This window comes from Triticum dicoccoides, chromosome 3B, assembly GCF_002162155.2.
Source record: "Triticum dicoccoides isolate Atlit2015 ecotype Zavitan chromosome 3B, WEW_v2.0, whole genome shotgun sequence".
In the NCBI taxonomy this organism is placed as follows: Eukaryota; Viridiplantae; Streptophyta; class Magnoliopsida; order Poales; family Poaceae; genus Triticum; species Triticum dicoccoides.
The window spans coordinates 224,905,328-224,924,660 of record NC_041385.1 but is presented as its reverse complement, the minus strand read 5'-3'; the positions used below and the strand labels follow the sequence as shown (position 1 = coordinate 224,924,660).

The following is a 19,333-nucleotide window of genomic DNA, read 5'->3' as shown; positions in this document are numbered from 1 at the left end:
CATACCTGAAAGCACGAACCTCTTGTGTTAGTGTAAAAGAAAAAGAACATATACACATACAACAATTTCTTAACAATAAAAATGGCATGAGACAGTAGAAGAAAACTAACCTGATGTGTAGCCCACTGATCTGTAACCAATTATGTGTATTCTGTAGCATAATAGTACAGCTTACCAGGAAAACTGATAATTTGTATGCACTTTCTATTAAAATCAATGACCCAATCATATTTCTGTTCATACCAATGTACTTGTCCATTATCTTCCTTGAATCTTTCTCTGAAGGTCTAAGGCCTAGCTATTAGACATTTTGGAGAGAGATTCCCCTTTTTGTACATTTACCATAATAATTATACCAACATATTCATGTAAAATCCCTGTTGCTACAGCTTGCATCAGAGCATCTAAAAAATTACAACTTCCATACTACCAATTCTTGCTACAGACCGACTGATCTTTTCTTAAGTTGCATCGATATGTACTGGGCAAGATACACCATGTCGTATCCTGCAAACAAATACAAAATAACAAGAATTCAAAGAAACGATAGTCATAAAAAATAAAAGAATCATAAAAAGATGGATACCACATCAAGAAATGTCCATGCTATAGCAATGGTGAATCTTTCTAAATATAGTTGCTCAGTTTACATAGCAGACACTTTCTGAATATAGTGTAAATAACTTAAACGGATATAGATAAACCTTTGCCACTTTTAGATTTTCCCAGTTGATGAACATATGAAATTCGGAGCGGTAGAATTCAGACCAGATCGCTTCATGTAATTCTCTCTCAATTCCAAAATGTGTGTGTGCATACAGAGGAGCAGCTAACTGTCGGCAGCAGCAAAGAAGTAGCAAGCTAAGAGGGAGACCTGTGCTCGCGGTTGACGTCATAGGGCAGGTTGCTGACGTACACCTTGGCCTCCACCGGCAACTCCACGTACTCCACGATCCCCTTCACCTCCTCCTAATCCTCCTCCGTATCTCCTTCCCAGCGTGACGCCTTCCTTGTCCCCCTCATCTCGTCCTCCCTACCTCTCTGTTCCAGCTCCAGCCATGGTTCACCAGGACCTCAACGGCTGCTCCGTCTGCTCACACGAAATCTCGCCCACGGCTCTGCCAGTTGAACCCACCTCCTTTTGTCTCCGGTGGAGGAGGGATAGAGGGCGTCGGCCGGAGCATAGGTGAGGAGCAGTGCCACTCTGAGTCGTCGCTGCCACCGGCTGAGAGACGAATATGGGGAGGGGAGGTGGAGACCCCACGCACGGCGCGGTGGGGCGCATCGGCGACCTCGGCCATGGGTCTTAGATCGATCTGCCATATGTGGGAAGGCCTCGTACGCCATTGCGGAGGTGGAGATCGTGGGGCGGCTGCAACGCAAGGGAAGCAGTGGCGCATGGAGAGAAGGATCGTCGAGGTTGCGGCCGGCAAGAAGTCCATCGGTAGCGCCATGGATCGACGGCGGAGGCGGCCAGTAGTGGACGCCGGCAGCGATGCACGCGCACAAAAGAGAGAGAGATTGGGAAAAGGGAGAGAGGCCAGCGAACCAGAAATAGAAAGGGATGGCGATCTCAGAGGTCGATGGCGGCGATCTTGGACCTTGGCGGCGGCGATCTTGGATCTCACAGGGATGGATCCGTCGCGGACTGGGCGTAGGGTTGGATAGGGCGTGCGATCGGGCGGCGGCGGAGATCGATCTGCTGTGTGAACGAGGGATCGATCACAGGGGGTTTTTTCACCGGTTTATTTCGATAGAGGGTAGAGTAGAGGTGGTAGGATGACGGAAAAAAAAAGATGGTGGGAGGATGACAAAAATAAATCAGCGAAAATAAACCGCGCGGACTATTCACCAAGTGCTCCATTAGGAGTAGAGATACACTCTCAAGAGGTTTGTGTACTTTACCTATGATTCCCAATCACACCATCATGCTAATAAACTTCACTTGGGAAGTAGCCAGGTATACCAAGCGAGACTTTTGGGAAGTGGTAGCCCACATCCAATGGCCAACCCAGTCCACCCTACCCTAACTACATTTGCTGCTTAGCTGAAGGGGTTCTCACAATTGACTTGGTCAAGACAAGGCCCATATATATTAACTCACAGTTACACATGGGAGCTACTCAAGTTTGAACTCGTACAAACCCTTTGATACCTAGGTGGTCTCCCACACAACTTTTAACCACCAGCCAATAATGAAGCACCGCCCAGATGATTCATTAATTAAGTTGTTATTAAGTAGTCATACAAAAGTAACCTTTGAAAATAGGTGTTGATCCCAACCCACGTAATAGCATCTAAGAGACAACACGATGGTTACAAGACAAGGGAGATGGACCTAAGTTTTCAACTACTAGGTGTTGCAGAATTTAGCATTCCTAACATTCAGTCCTATTTGGGAAGTACTACATGCAACAAAACAATAGGCGATAATGATCAAAGGTTCCACTTGCCTGGTATTGACGATTTTCCAATGTCACAATTTTGATCGATTTATGCTTCGCTCTCCGTACAATCTAATGTAACTAAAGAGTAATCATAAACAAGCATACAATACAAAACCCACATGCAACAAGTGCAGTGCATGATGTTAGTGTCATTGTGTTATGAGATCATGTGTCAGCGTTAACTATTAAGAGTTTGGAAAACAACATAGTGGTTGTCACTTGGAATACATGTGACATAACGGTTCACATGCAAGTTTTAATAGCAAAAGCATTTATCACATAAGGAGTATGTGATGCCAAGTTGTGGTTGCCAGAATTATCAAAAGGAATCCTCCAACTGGAGTCATGTTCTATGACAATGGATAACCAAGTCCATGTTTAAGTTTGAATGGCAATCCAAACTTGTTGGCCTTTCATGACTTTGAATGCACACAAGCTATTTGGCATCAACAACCTCGTTCGCCTTACAATTCAATAAGGTTCACCTCATTCTGAATTTAAACTAAAATATTTTTTAATTAATACTCTTCCAGATTCCCCCTTGGGTTTTAATTAAATTGAGGTTATAATTATTCTACTAAAGTCAAAGACAAACCCAAAACAATTACTAGTTTAATTTATCTTAATTCAAGTTTAGACTAAGTCAATAAAATCCAAGATCATTCACTAAGTTCAAATCATACCCAAGTCTTAGTTTAGTTCAAACTAAACATAAATTAAGTTTAATTCCCTAGAGTCAATTATTAACTCCAAATAAATACTAGGTTTTAAATTATAGCCAAATCAACATTGAACTGAAACAAAATAATAATGGAATCCTATAGTCACTATAAATGCAAGAATATTTACTAGTCAAATTGTAGGATTCTAAACTATGTTGCAAACTAATTATGCCATTAATTTTTTTACAAGGTTAAACTAAATTAGGTCTTCATACTATTTGAATTATGGCTACTGCTAAACTATATTTAAACTCAAAGCTTAAATTATTTAAAATTAAACTATAATAAGCTAAGTTAAAACTACATTTCACTAGGTCCATTTTGCAAAAAAGAATCAATTAATTTGGATTTATAAATGAGCAAGTTATGACATATTTAAATTTAAATTCATGTTGTTAAAATTCAAATTCTAAACTATTCAAATTCTAAATTTATTAGTCTAGGTGAAAGTTCTATTCATAAGGATCATTTAGCAAAAATATCACCATTTTTGGACTTACAAAAAAAAGTTATGATGTTTCTGAAGGAAATATGCCCTAGAGGCAATAATAAAGTTATTATTTATTTCCTTATTTCATGATAAATGTTTATTATTCATGCTAGAATTGTATTAACCGGAAACTTAGTGCATGTGTGAATACATAGACAAAACATATAGTCCCTAGTATGCCTCTAATTGACTAGCTCGTTAATCGAAGATGGTTATGTTTCCTAACCATAGACATGTGTTGTCATTTGATGAATGGGATCACATCATTAGGAGAATGATGTGATGGACATGACCCATCCGTTAGCTTAGCATTATGATTGTTATAGTTTCATTGCTACTACTTTCTTCATGACTTATACAAGTTCCTCAAACTATGCGATTATGCAACTCCTGAATACCGGAGGAACACATTGTGTGCTACCAAATGTCACAACGTAAATGGGTGATTATAAATGTGCTATACAAGTGCCTCCGAAGGTGTTTGTTGGGTTGGTATAGATCGAGATTAGGATTTGTCACTCCGTGTTTTGGAGAGGTATCTCTAGGCCCTCTCGGTAATACTCATCACTATAAGCCTTGCAAGAATTGTGACTAATGAGTTAGTTGCGGGATGAAGTATTACGGAACAAGTAAAGAGACTTGCCGGTAACGAGATTGAACTAGGTATGATAATACCGAAGATCGAATCTCAGGCAAGTAACATACCGATGACAAAGGGAACAACGTATGTTGTTATGCAGTTTGACCGATAAAGATCTTTGTAGAATATGTAGGAACCAATATAAGCATCCAGGTTCCGCTATTGGTTATTGACCGGAGATGTGTCTCGGTCATGTCTACATAGTTCTCGAACCCATAGGGTCCGCACGCTTAACGTTCGATGACGATTAGTATTATGAGTTTATGTGATTTGATATACCAAAGGTTGTTCGGAGTTCCGATGACATCACAGACATGACGAGGAGTCTCAAAATGGTTGAGACATAAAGATTGACATATTGGATGGTGATACGTCTCCAACGTATCTACTTTTCCAAACACTTTTGCCCTTGTTTTGGACTCTAACTTGCATGATTTGAATGAAACTAACCCGGACTGACGCTGTTTTCAGCAGAACTGCCATGGTGTTGTTTATTATGCAGAAAACAAAAGTTCTCGGAATGACATGAAAATCCACGGAGATAAATTTTGGAAAATATAAAAAATACTGGCGAAAGAATCAAGGTCAGGGGGCCCACACCCTGTCCACGAGGGTGGGGGCGCGCCCCCCTGTCTCGTGGGCCCCCTGATGCTCCACCGACCTCAACTCCAACTCTATATATTCCGTTTTGCGGAGAAAAAAATTAGAGAGAAAGGTTCATCGCGTTTTACGATACGGAGCCGCCGCCAAGCCCTAATCTCTCTCGGGAGGGCTGATCTGGAGTTCGTTCGGGGCTCCGGAGAGGGGGATTCGTCGTCGTCGTCGTCATCAACCATCCTCTATCACCAATTTCATGATGCTCACCGTCGTGCGTGAGTAATTCCATCGTAGGCTTGCTGGACGGTGATGGGTTGGATGAGATTTACCATGTAATCAAGTTAGTTTTGTTAGGGTTTGATCCCTAGTATCCACTATGTTCTGAGATTGATGTTGCTATGACTTTGCTATGCTTAATGCTTGTCACTAGGGCCCGAGTGCCATGATTTCAGATCTGAACCTATTATGTTTTCATGAATATATGTGATTTCTTGATCCTATCTTGCAAGTCTATAGTCACCTATTGTGTGTTATGATCCGACAACCCCGAAGTGACAATAATCGGGATACTTCTCGGTGATGACCGTAGTTTGAGGAGTTCATGTATTCACTATGTGTTAATGTTTTGGTCCCATACTCTATTAAAAGGAGGCCTTAATATCCCTTAGTTTCCACTAGGACCCCACTGCCACGGGAGGGTAGGACAAAAGACGTCATGCAAGTTCTTTTCCATAAGCACGTATGACTATATTCGGAATACATGCCTACATTACATTGATGAACTGGAGCTAGTTCTGTGTCACCCTATGTTATAGCTATTACATGAGGAATCGCATCCGACATAATTATCCATCACTGATCCAATGCCTACGAGCTTTTCACATATTGTGCTTTTCTTATTAACTTTTCCGTTGCTACTGTTACAATTACTACAAAATTGCTATCTTTACTTTTGCCACTGTTACCATTACTATCATACTACTTTGCTACTAAATAATTTGTTGCAGATACTAAGTTATCCAGGTGTGGTTGAATTGACAACTCAACTGCTAATACTTAAGAATATTCTTTGGCTCCCCTTGTGTCGAATCAATAAACTTGGGTTGAATACTCTATCCTCGAAAACTATTGCGATCCCCTATACTTGTGGGTTATCATATGGCAATGTTCGTACACCAGAAGTGTTTCAGAGAAGTTTCGGATAATACCGGAGTGTTACCGGAACCCCCCGGGTAGTAATGGGCCTTAGTGGGCCGATAGGGGAGAGAGAGGGCCGCACCAGGAGGTGGCGCCCCCCAAGGGGAGTCCGAATAGGACAAGGGAGGGGGTGAGGCCCCTCTTTCCCTCTCCCTATCCCTCTCCTTCCTTCTCCTCCTAGTTGGACTAGGAAAGGGGGAAACCTACTCCTACTTGGAGTAGGACTCCCCCCCTTGGGCGCGCCCCTTGTGGCCGGCCTCCCCTCCTCCTCCTTTATATACGGGGGAGGGGGGCACCCCATAGACACACAAGTTGATCTTTAGTCATGTGCGGTGCCCCCCTCCACAATTTTCCACCTCGGTCGTATCGTCGTAGTGCTTAGGCGAAGCCCTGTGCCGGTAACTTCATCATCACTGTCACCGCGCCATCATGCTGACGGAACTCTCCTCGGCCTCAGATGGATCTAGAGTTCGAGGGACGTCACCGAGCTAAACGTGTGCAGATCGTGGAGGTGTCGTGCGTTCGGTACTTGATCAGTTGGATCGGAAGATGTTCGACTACATCAACCGCGTTACATAACGCTTCCGCTTTCGGTCTACGAGGGTACGTGGATAAACTCTCCCCTCATTGCTATGCATCACCTAGATAGATCTTGCATGATCGTAGGATTTTTTTTGAAATTACCACGTTCCTCAACAGTTTCTAAGTTACAGGGTTTTTTCCTGCAAAACTACCAATTAATTAAACTAAAATGAAGTCATGTGGATAAGGCAGGGCCACGTGGCGCAATGTGATTGCCCCGTACCGATTCACGCAAGTGAGTGCATGTGGAATGTTTGATCTGAATCCAAAGGCCAGAAATAGATCGACTCACCTCGAGGTGGTTACGTCACCGAAGTTCTGTCGGAAAATCGAACGCGGCGATGTAGCTCATGGATCTCGTCGGAAACGGCGCTCCGGCAGTCTCCAGGGTGGCGATGGGCATAGATGGATGCGGCAGATCATGGGGAGGACAGCGGTGGTGTTGGTCGGCCTCATGGACGACGACAATCGACGTCAACATGGTCACTGAAGATCACACGTGCATCGGGGCTCTTAGGTAATGGCGGATTTCTCCAAAGCGAGCTCCTCTGGATGAGCCAAGTGGACCAGGAGATGTGCACAAGCAAGAGAAAGACGATGTACATGGTGCGCTGGATGGGCGCAAGCTTACCTCACCGGGAGCAATGGCGGGGCGGCGGGGAGCTTTGGCCTCCAATTAACTCGCTGCTCTAGAGGTCCACGGGCGCACGGACAATGCCTTTGAGACTCAACGATGTGCGGTGGATCTCCTGGTGGCAACGACGCGGCTTGGGATGGGCCGTGCCTACCGGAATTCGGCTAGAGGCAGTTAGGACAATGGCGGAGCTAGGGGGTGCATGATGGAGCAGCCTGCCGGCGATGTTGAGGGGAGAGAGAGGGGAAATGAAGAAGGGGCCAAGGGGAATTTATAGGACACTACCACGGGCTCGGGAGTGCACGGAGAGCGCATGGACGTGCGACATGGGTGAGGGGGCGTATCGGTTGCGAGCGAGGTTGTGGGCGCGTCGGGAGGTTGGGGACGATGTGGGTGGGTCCCACGCGTCAGCGAGAGAGAGAAGAGAGAAGAGAGAAGAGAGAGAGAAATGCACGCTAGTGGGTTGGGTAGCTGGGCCGGGGTGGCTTGGCTGGGTGGCCCCCCTTTTTTCAAATTTTTATCTTTTTTCTGTTCTTCCGTTGTTTCCATTTGATTTTGGATTTGGTTTTCTTTCAAAAACAAACTTTCTCTAAATTCCAAATGGAATATTTCTGCTACGGGATCGCAACAACTCCTTGCGTCACGCCAGGATGTGGTAGGTGGAGACAGAGGGGAAATAGCTTGGAGAGGAAGAAGAAGCACAGAGGAAGGCTTGGGATTAGGAATAACGATATTCAGTTTTACAGTTCGATGTCCTCCTCTCCTCACACTAGCCTATAAGTAGATATCATTATAGGCCACAGTGGGCCGGCCCAGCAGGCCACTCACGCACACCTCATGGGCACAGCCCAGGTCGTTACATGCCCCTCCCCTTGAGAACCAGGACGCCCTCGTACTGTTCACCATCTTGCCGTTGTCGTTGGTGCCAGCGTGAAGCCCACTCCCAGGTTGCCATCGGGAGAGGAAGGCCGCGCCAAGCAATCTTGACTTGCGCCCGAGTGTGTCCGCCTACCTGCACCAAACGAGACTGTAATACCTGAGCCGGATTCAATGGTGTTGAGATTTGAAGGGCAGCCAGATCAGTGGTGCTGTCATTCTGCACTGGAGGCTATGCTGGTTTCAACAGCGAGACGTGGACCACTGGATGTATTTTTCTGGACGCTGGCAGGGCAAGACGGTAAGCCACTTCACCCACTTTTTCCAAAATCTGGTAAGGGCCAAAGTATTTGAATCCGAGCTTGTGATTGGATCTTCGGACTACTGATTGTTGCACATAGGGCTGAAGTTTTAGGTATGCCCATTCCCCTACTGCAAACTGCCTATCTGACCGGTGTTTATCCTCTTGTGCTTTCATGCGCTGTTGAGCACGCAACAGGTGCTCTCTGATCAGGCCTTGTATCAGGTTGCGTTCTGCTAACCAGCCTGACAGATCAGATGATAGGGAGATCTGAAGATTTGCAACACCCAAGTGTCTGGGTTGATATCCATAGAGGACTTGAAATGGTGTTTTGCCCAGCGCTGAGTGGTAGTTAGTGTTGTACCAGTACTCTGCTTGTGGCAGCCAATAAGCCCATTTCTTTGGGGCAGAGTGTACCATGCATCGGAGAAATGTTTCCAAACACTGGTTGAGTTTCTCAGACTGACCATCAGTTTCTGGATGACTTGCAGAACTCATATTCATTTTTATGTCAGTTAATTTGCACAGCTCTTGCCACAAAGTGCTTGTGAAGATAGGATCTCGATCGGTGACTATCACCATAGGAAGGCCGTGGAGTTTGTACACATTGTCCAATTAAAGTTGTGCTACTTGGAGAGCGGTGAATGGATGAGCCAGAGGGAGGAAATGGCCATACTTGCTAAACTTGTCAATGACCACCAAAATAGTGTCAAAATTTTTGCTCTTGGGCAGGCCTCCAATAAAATCCATAGTAACCAAGTTCCATGCTTCTTTAGGTACTGGCAGAGGGCTGAGCAAGCCAGGTTTCCTAACATGTTCAGCTTTTGCTTGTTGACACACAGTGCACTCTTTCACATAGCTCTGAATATCTTGCTTCATAGCAGGCCAGGCAAACAAGGCTTTAATCCTTTGGTAAGTACCCTGGAACCCTGAGTGACCTCCCACTCCACTGGCATGTAAGGATAACATAATTGCTTTGTGAGCCTCAGTGTTATGACCTAACCACACTCTGTCCTTGTATCTGATGATACCTTGATGCAACACATATCCCTTGTCATTTGAGCCCGAGAGAGCTAGTTCTTGAAGCAATTGTTTGTCTTCCTCATGTTGCTGATATCCTTCAGAGACCACAGCCAACCACTTAGGTGTGCAGAAGGAAATTGTATGCAGCTCACTAGGAGAAGGTGATCTTGAGAGAGCATCAGCTGCTGTATTTTCCTGTCCTTTTTTGTATAGTATATTATACCTCAGGCCCAGCAACTTCAATAGTGCTTTCTGTTGCATGGGACTACTGATTTTTTGATCTTGCAAGTGTGTCAGACTCCTATGGTCTGTTGCCAATGTAAATGGGGCATGCTGCAGATAACTTCTCCATTTATCCACAGCAAGAATGACAGCTAAACACTCTTTCTCATAGGTGGAGAGTGCTTGAGCCTTGGGGCCCAGTGCTTTGCTTAGATAGGAAATGGGGTGCCCTTCTTGCATTAATACTGCCCCAATTCCATTGTTGCTGGCGTCAGTTTCAATCATGAAGGTTTTCTTGAAATCAGGCAGAGCTAGTACAGGAGCTTGGGCTAAGGCAGTTTTCAGGCTCTGAAATGCAGCTTCTGTAGTAGGTGTCCAGGTGAACACTGCATCCTTTTTGAGCAAATCAGAGAGGCTCCTGCTGATAATTCCATAGTGTTTCATGAACCTTCTATAATATCCAGTAAGGCCTAGAAACCCTCTCACTTGCTTCACATTTGTTGGTACTGGCCAATCTCTGACAGCTGAGATTTTAGCAGGGTCAGTCTAAACTCCTGCTGCACTGATTACATGACCAAGGTATTCCAATTCCTGCTGGGCAAAAGAACACTTGCTCAGCTTGACATATAGTTGGTTTTCGTGCAGAATGGTGAAGACTTGTTCCAAGTGTTGCAGGTGCTCTTCCAAAGTTGCACTATATATAAGGATATCATCCATAAAAACGAGGACACATTTTCTCAGTAACAGTGCAAACAATATATTCATGGCAGCTTGAAAAGTTGCAGGGGCATTGGTTAACCCAAATGGCATGACTTTGAATTCATACAGGCCATGATGGGTTTTGAAAGCAGTTTTGTGTTCCTCTCCCTCAACCAATCTGATCTGATGATAGCCAGCTCTTAAATCCAACTTTGTGAAGTATTTTGCTCCTGCTAATTCGTCCAGCAGTTCCTCCACAACAGGCATGGGATATTTATGTTGCATTGTAACTGAGTTGAGCATTCTATAATCTACACAGAATCTCCAGGTGCCATCTTTCTTTCTGACCAGCAGCACAGGCGAAGCAAAGGAACTGGTGCTATGCTGTATAACTCCTTGATTGAGCATGGTGGTCACTTGTGTTTCTATCTCCTGTTTTTGCATGGGATTATACCTGTATGGTTTAACATTCATAGGTTTTGCTCCAGGTAACAGAGGTATCTTATGGTCAAATTCCCTATGGGGAGGAAGGGAGTCAGGAGTAGTGAACAATTGCTGATGCTTGTCAAGAAGTGGCTGAACTTCAGGTGGAATGCAGGTTTCTGACATAGGTTTCTCTGCCATATGACAAAGGTGGATTACTTGCTCAACTGCTCCAGTATTGAGGAGGCCTTGTAAGTGTTTTCTAGAAATAGCTGTGCAGGAGTTGAGTTTATCTTTAACTCCTCTGAGGGTGATTCTTGCTCCTTGGTACTTAAACCTCATGACCTTCTTTCTCCAGTCAACCCACATAGGACTCATTGTTTCCAGCCACTGCATTCCTAATATGATATCATAAGTGCCTAAGGGAAGCACTTTGAACTGAGTATTGAAGGTGTTTCCTTGACAAAACCACTGTAGGTTTGGCACTTGAGTATTACAGAGCAGAGTGCCTCCATTTGCCACAGTTACAGTTGCTGTAGGGATTTCTTCAGTTGTGCACTTGAGTTCTTTTGCCAAATCAGCTCTAATGAAGTTGGTAGATTCGCCTGAATCTACCAGTATTAAGAGCTGACGTTTTCCCACCATGCCTTGCAACTTAATGCTCTCTTTAGAAGACGTGCCTGTGGCTGCTTGCACCGACAGTTTCATACAATCGTCGATGTCCTTCTCTGCAGGTGGAGAGACCATTTGCTTGCTGTTAGACTCACTAGAAGCTGATCCAGACACCTGCAAGGCATCCCACAATTCTTCCATCACATGTAATTGCACCTTGCTGGGGCATTTGTGTCCCGGGCCATATTTTTCCCCACACTTAAAACATTCTCCTCTTGCCCTACGCTGAGCTCTGAGTGTGTCAACTTTGTCCGGCACCTTAGCTGGCTCTTCTGACCGTTTGTCAGCTGGTGAGGCGCCCATTATACCCTGATGCACATATGGTTTGGAACTGAACCGCGGCTCCCACTTCTTGCTGAATTTAGATGTGTCTTCGACCAGGAGTGCTTCTTGTGTTTGTGCCAGAGAGTAAGCCAAATCCACTGTGCTTGGCTGCTGCAGCTTCACAGGTGCTCTTATTCCTGGTTTGAGACCTTGAACAAAACGGTTGATGAAGAACGTCTCATTGTAAGATTGATTATAGACCAGCATCTTGTGCATGTGCTCTTCGAAGAGGTGGGCATACTCATCCACTGTGTTAGTCTGCTTCAGGGCGAAGAATATATCAATGTCTCTGGTGTATTTGTTTCTGTTGAATTTGGCAAACACTGCAACACACAAGGCTGCCCAACTGTCAATTGTGTGCATGGCTTCGTAAGTCTGAAGCCAACGCGCTGCATTGCCTGCAAAATGCATTGTTGCAAAATCGACCCATACATCCTGCTGCACATTGTACATCCAGAAGTACTTCTCACACTGCTGTTTCCACCATTTAGGATCCTCCCCATCAAACTTAGGAAATTCAGACCGAGGAATGCGTGGTTTGTATCTGTTGTGATGCGATCGGTGCCCGTACTCCGTGGAGCGATCTGGATCTTCCTGATCATCCAAGAAGTACTCGCTGGCCGCGGGTTGGGTCTGAGATAGCTCACCAGCATGTGGTTGGGGACGATTCTGACGAGGCCCCCGCAGATCCGTCGCCTACGGCGCTTGCAGGCTGCTCTGTCCCTCCGTGCGCAGTGGCCCGAAGCGTTGCGGTGGTGGTGGTGGTGCAGGGCCCGTTGCTGGGGCTCTCTCCAACTGGTCCACTCGATGTACCACTCCATCGAGCGCGCGCTTCATCTCCGCCATCGTTGCGTCAAGTGAATTGTTGGCGATGAGGACGCGGCTGAGGGTGGCCTCCGTACGGCCCAGCGCGGTCGTGGTCGTCTGCGCCAGCGCATCGAACGCCTTGGCGGACGAGGATGCGTACTTGTCGAGCGAGTCCTGGAGCTCGGTCACCCTCTCCGATGTGGCCGTCCCCGCATCTGAGACCGCCTTGCTCTGCTGGATCGTGGCCTGCACCCATTTCTGTAGGTCCGCCAGGGAGAGCTCTGCCGTCGCCATCCGCGCAGAGAGGGTCAGTTTGTTGGAGCGCGCCGTTGCTGCCGATCGATCTGCTCGACCCGACGCAGGTACACCGAAGTGTTTTTCGCAGAATCACCTGAGGGGATCCGCACCTTTGCCTGGAATTAGGAGCTGATCGATGGATTGATTTGAAGATCGCGAAAAATTTCTTGGATCAGAGGACGCGGATCGATTTGGGCTCTGAGTACCAGATGCTACGGGATCGCAGCAACTCCTTGCGTCATGCCAGGATGTGGTAGGTGGAGACAGAGGGGAAATAGCTTGGAGAGGAAGAAGAAGCACAGAGGAAGGCTTGGGATTAGGAATAACGATATTCAGTTTTACAGTTCGATGTCCTCCTCTCCTCACACTAGCCTATAAGTAGATATCATTACAGGCCACAGTGGGCCGGCCCAGCAGGCCACTCACGCACACCTCATGGGCACAGCCCAGGTCGTTACAAACTTTCATTCAAAAACAAACTTTCTCTAAATTCCAAACGGAATATTTCTGGGCATGTGAACATTTTATTTGCTCTTTTTAGGAAAATAACTTTTGTCACTGTATTTTCCTTTCTGTTTTAATTTCCTTTTGAACTTCAGGTTGGTTTTAAAACAAATATGTTTTGAATCAAATTAGAATATTAACAGAAGGTCCAACATTCATCTAGACTTATGGCAATTACTTTTCCTGCCAAACAATGCAAAGCCCTTATAAATATTTCCCCTTTTGATTTTTCAATTGATTCCAACATCAATCCATTTTCAACCATTTTTCGAAATTTATTAGGGGCTTGAATACTATATGGGACTTCTATGGATAATCTTATGCCCAAATAAATATTTTAGTTGTTACCCAATTTTGGAATTCAAAATTATTCACTAAACCTTTTGGGGTTCATTCTACTTTCCTAAATCTCAAACAAGGGTTTCAAATGTGGCCATAGGACCTGAACCCTCTAGGTGATCAAACAAGGCAAACAAGTCAATCATCAAGCATTTTTTCTAGGCAATGTTAGTTGACTAGCAAGCAACAATGGTAAATTGCTGTCAATGTCAAACAATTTTTGGAAAATTTTAATTCCCTGTGGAAAATTGAACATACCAGATTTGGGAAAAATATGGGATGTGACAGCAAGGTTGCTGCCTGGTAGGCGGTGGCGACGACGACGGAGAAGGGGAGGAGCCTAACGGCCCCCTTGTAACCCTGGCTGGACCCCCACCCCTCCCGCGGGAGCCACTCTGATACGTCGAGGTGTCGTGCCACCGTAGCCTCTCGCCGCACCAACGTTGCCATGTCGCGTCGTCGTCGTGTATGAGGTGCCCGCGCCACCATTGCCCTGCCGCGTCGCCGTCGAGGAGGAGAAGAAGGGATGGGTGAAATGAGGACTGAAGTTTGCGGCGCGTGAGGGTGAAAGGATAAGCCTCCTGTGGTGTGAGGGTATTCGCGGTAGAAAGCATACAGAGCGAAGTGTTGAGTAAACTGCTTCAAGATTCATGCAAAAGAATCGAACGGTGGCTGGGGCGTTCGCTGGGACTTCCCTGAGAATGTCAGACGGATAATAAGATTTCCAAAAAGAAAGAAAGAAAAAACTAACAAAACGAACCGAGCTCACCTACGTCACCGCTCTCCCCGTTTTCACTTTCGCACGCGTTCTCTCGTCCCCGAACCAAATTTCAAAACATCTAAAAAAAACAAATTTCAAAAGGAAAGGCTTTGGATCGTGCAGATCCCCTCTTCTTTCCATCCCTCTCCCGCGCACGCGCCGTCAAACCCTAGCTGGCTAGCTCCGTCCCTCCTCCTCTCATGGCGTCCCCGCGTGCGCCCGACTGGCCCCGTGGCCTCATCTTTGCCCCCGGCGACGCCGATCTCATAACAATCCACCTCCAGCGCAAGATCTCCGGGTCCTCGCTCCCCGCCGCCGACGCCCGGTACATCCACAACGCGGACGTGTACGCGGCCGAGCCCGCCGCGCTCGTCACCGGCCTCCTCTCCGCCTCGGCGAGGAGCGACGGCGAGGGCAGGGAGTGGTACTTCTTCACCTCCGTGCGGGCCCAGAGCAGCCGGGACACCCGCAGATGCCGCGCCGTCGCGGGTGGAGTCGGCACCTGGCATTCGGAGAAGGCGCGGTGCGTCGTGCTCGACGGGGGCGGCGCCGTCGTCGGGTACCGCCAATCCTTCACCTACGAGCCCATGAACGGCTGGCTGATGCTCGAGTTCAGCCAACAAGAACCCCGCCGCGGCGAGGCCATGCCCGTCCTCTGCAAAATCTACCAGAAGCGTCGTGCCGGCCGGTCCGCCTCGAAGACGATTTCGTCTGGGTCGTCGTCGATGTCGGGATCCAAGAGGAAGGCGGCGGCCGCGGACGAGCTCCCCGTCGAGGGTTCCTCGGCCCGCGTGAGGCGATGCCTGCAGTTCCGTCCGCCTCCTGCCGCACCAAATCCGCCCGCACTGTTTGCTACATCGGGGATTCAAGAAGCGTTCTTGCTTTCAGTCGAGCGGCCGCAGGCAGAGCAAGAACCAGAGGAGCCGCAAGAACCGCCGGTACGCATAGCACACACAGCCACACCGCTGATTCCCAGCTTCTCCATGGCGCCGACCACGCCCTGACCTTCGACCGCACCACCTTCCTCCGCCCCGCCCAAGATTGGCCCATGCCGATGCCAGTGAATTCGGACCTGAGCGACACGTCGACGGCACTACTGGGCAATTATGGCTTCGTCTCACCAGCCACCTCCGAGCTGAGCAGCTACAATGCTACGACACCCTTAGAGATAACACCGGCGCTTGGGCCTTCCAGCCGTCCGCCCTTACCTCCTCCTATGACACCACCTTCCTCCTCCCTGGCCAAGATTGGGCCACACCAGAGTCGTCACAAGTCAGTGAGGCATCGACGCTGGACAGCTACGGCTGCTTCTCGCCCGACCACGCCACATCCAGGCTCACCACACAGCCGATCAGCAATGGCACCGGCTATTGTTGGTCTTTCCCGCAGTACAGCGAGCTATCGGCAATTTTTGGCGCCTGATTGAATGCTTTGATACGCTTCCAAGCTAGGCTGAGAGGAGTGTGGGTCTGCCTCCTTTAGTCTGTAGGGATTTTTTGCCATACTCGATTGTTCTTGGTAGACTTTTTCAGCAGCAACTCTGCTTTCTGTTGGAACCGAGGCTTGGTTCAGTTAACCGACATCTTAGCGGTCCTCCGGCGATGTAACTGGGATGCACACAGCACACATAGCTGTGGATCCTTCGTTGTGCACTCTTTCTATAGCCGTGGTTTAGTACAAGAGTTTATTTTTTAGGCCTCCAATTGATTTAGTTTTTTAGATTATTGTGCTTTTGTTGCTACTGCACACACACTGAATAATTCAGAAATGGAGCGCTTCTTGTTTACCTGGCCCACGCAGCGTTATAATGTGAAGAACTTTTGAAGCAAGGGGCCTCGTAGTCTCCTATTCATATGTTTTTGGGGTGATGATTCTTAAATCTTAATGTGGTCTATCCTTCATTATGAACTGACAAACAAAGCAGCACATCAAGCGATTTGCATGTTTTTACCCAGTTGGTTAACCTGCGTAGAACAATGGTTTTCCTTCTTGAAAATGAAAAAAGGTCAGTACTCTAAGTGATAGCTTGTCCTCAAATGGATGTATCTAGCACTAACTTGATGCTAGATACATCCATTTGAGGGACAAACTTTTTCGGACGGAGGGAGTATATAATTAGTAGAGCCCCAATATAATTACTCATACTTCGAGGTACATAATATGAGTGGAGCCTGGATATAATTATCTTTATTTTTGTCTATCAATAGCAGTTCATTCTGTTCTGGTTTGAATTAGCAATACCTGTACCTTCAATGATGTTTTAATTTGTTACTCTACTGAGCTATTACTGTTATTGACACAACAAGGTCATGCCATCAATAGTCACTCTTTTTGCAGATTCAGAAACAATGTAGAGCCTACTGAAGTAAAACAAAGTATATGTTATTAGCTTTCATAATGTTCAAGTCAAAGTTGTCTTGTTTCATACCACTGACCGCACCTTTGGTCGTGACGCGTCAAAATAAGTCTTCTATGTTGTACTCCCTCCGTCCGAAAAAACTTGTCCCTCAAATGGATCTAGCACTAAGTTAGTGCTAGATACATCCATTTGAAGGACAAACTTGGGACAAGCTTTTTCGGACGGAGGGATTATATCATATCAGTTCTCTGAATTTTCAAATAGTACCTAAACCAGTTGATCTTATATCTTATGAATGTAGCTTCGTTTTTGGTCTAATCGGCGTCGGTTCATTCTCTTCTAGTTCTCATTTGTGCAGGCATTGAGCTTTCCAAGGAGGAGCAAGGCCTTAGATGATGCACTGTTTGGTTTCTTCATCAAGCAGTTCTCCCCCTCCATTATGACATCATAATGAACTTTTTTGTTTCATTTCTGTGATTCATGCGCCTTCATTTGTTCTCGTGTGCTTTTTTTGAGGCTGGAATGCAGTCCGTGAAATACTTGAAAAGAAATTTCAGCCACTTCTGAGGACTCCTCACTAGTGAACAGAGTTTTTGTTCTATATACCCTCTGCACCCTGCCCCACCCTCTAAATTTCGTACTAGCTAGATGCAAAAATGCATTACATTTTTTTCCTGGTAGCTACGCGGCGTGTTATCTTTCTCTGCGATGTTTTCTTTTTAAAGCGTCTATTTATTTGTAGGCTAAAAAGAGCAAAGTAGATGGTGTGGGCAGGGATGCTTTAAGCAGATTTTCAGATTTGGATGGCTCCTTAAAAACCTGACTCCATACTGAGCGTTGTTATTGGTTCAGGTTTGGATGGCTCCTTGTGTATGGGAAGCATGGAATTCCATCAGAGTTTGCCAGATGAGTGGCTGACAAGAAGATGCCCAAGCTGCAAACACCTATTTTTCAGGGTCGCCGAATGTTGGCGTGATCGCGCTGTCCACCCCGTGCCCCTCGGCCGCCATCGACCTCAACGTCATGCCGGGGTCCAGCAGCGGCGGTCGGCCGTCCGCCGAGATGCAAAGAAAGCACGGCCGTGGTCTACGAGCACCATGTCGTCGCCCCGCGTCCTATTCAACGAAATGCCAACACCAACGCCAACGGTCGACGACCCTTCTACAACCAGTTCATGGAGAATGTCATCTACGAGGGTGGGCATGGCGGTGCCTACGATCCCGACGAGACCCAAAGTCAGGATGGCCGCGCCCAGTACATTGCCGATGAAGACAATGAGGCCCACGACCATGCTGACTACGACCATGCTGACTCGTGGCATGAAGATGATGACATCTATTGCGAAGGTGATGGTGATGAATAAGAAGGCATTGATATTGGGGGCGAGCCATTGTTCATCGACGAGCTCACCCAAAGAGCGGAAGCACAAAAGAGGAAGAGCATTCGTACGGGATCATACTCACAAGAAGAGGACAAGTTGATTTGCCAAAGTTGGATGGAGATTAGTCAAGATCCGAGGACCGATGTGCAACAAAAGGGACTTGTTTTTGGACAAGAGTTCACAAAACATTCCATGAAAGAAAGTTGTTTGCGCCCTACCAATTTACGAGTGACCGTGGCATCACCTCGATTCAAAAGAGGTGGTTGTTCATCCGACAAGAATGCAACAAGTATTGTGCCGCACTTGAGAGCGCTGAAGCACGTCCCGTGAGTGGTCTCGGCATTGGGGACATGGTATGCTCTCTTACCTTTCCTTGCTACGGCCACGAGACTTCGTCCTTCTATATGTTTGCATGTTCAATTATTGTTGGTCGTGTAGGCATTTCAATCTTTGGAAGCATTCAAGGCCCGACACAATGACAAGCCATTCACTCTTACGCATTGTTGGACGCTTATCAACAATTGCCCTAAGTTCAAAGATCAATACCATGAAATTCAAAGGAAGAGAGGCAAGGAGACGGTCGCGTTGGCCGGAGGTGGAGATGGTGAGGCGTTGAAGAGGCCGAGGGGCAAGACCAACTCCAAGGTGGACGACATACGTGATGTGTCATCCATGACCTTGCATGAGACTTTGCACGGCATGATGTCTCAAAAGGATGTGAGGGACGAGAAAAGGTGACAAAGCAAGGACGAGCAAATGAAGCAATACCTAGAGCTTCAAAGGAAGAAGCTTGAGATGGAGGAGGCGGCCAAGAAGAGGAAGATCGACATGGAGGAGGCGTCCTGGCAAAGGCAGCTCGACATTGAGGCCGCCAATGTCACGGCCAGGCAGAGGCAGCTCGACATTGAGGCCACCAATGCCGCAACCAAAGCAAAGGAGGTGTCCCTAGCGATCATGAGCGTGGACTTGACCAAGATGAGCGAGAAGACGAGGAGCTGGTTCGAGGCCAGGCAGAAGGAGATGTTCGACGCCGACGG

General features: G+C 46.9%; 1 long non-coding RNA gene and 1 pseudogene across 1 annotated transcript; one reads left to right on the top strand and one right to left on the bottom strand.

The window, feature by feature from the left end:
• Window positions 1–187: 187 nt before the first annotated feature.
• LOC119275619 lies at window positions 188–1,730 on the bottom strand. Its single transcript, XR_005135807.1, has 2 exons — window positions 875–1,730; window positions 188–507 (listed from the first exon to the last, which is right to left on the bottom strand). It is a non-coding gene; the product is annotated as an uncharacterized LOC119275619 (long non-coding RNA).
• A 12,962-nt stretch (window positions 1,731–14,692) lies between these two features.
• Window positions 14,693–17,516, top strand: LOC119275618 (annotated as a pseudogene).
• Window positions 17,517–19,333: the final 1,817 nt, after the last annotated feature.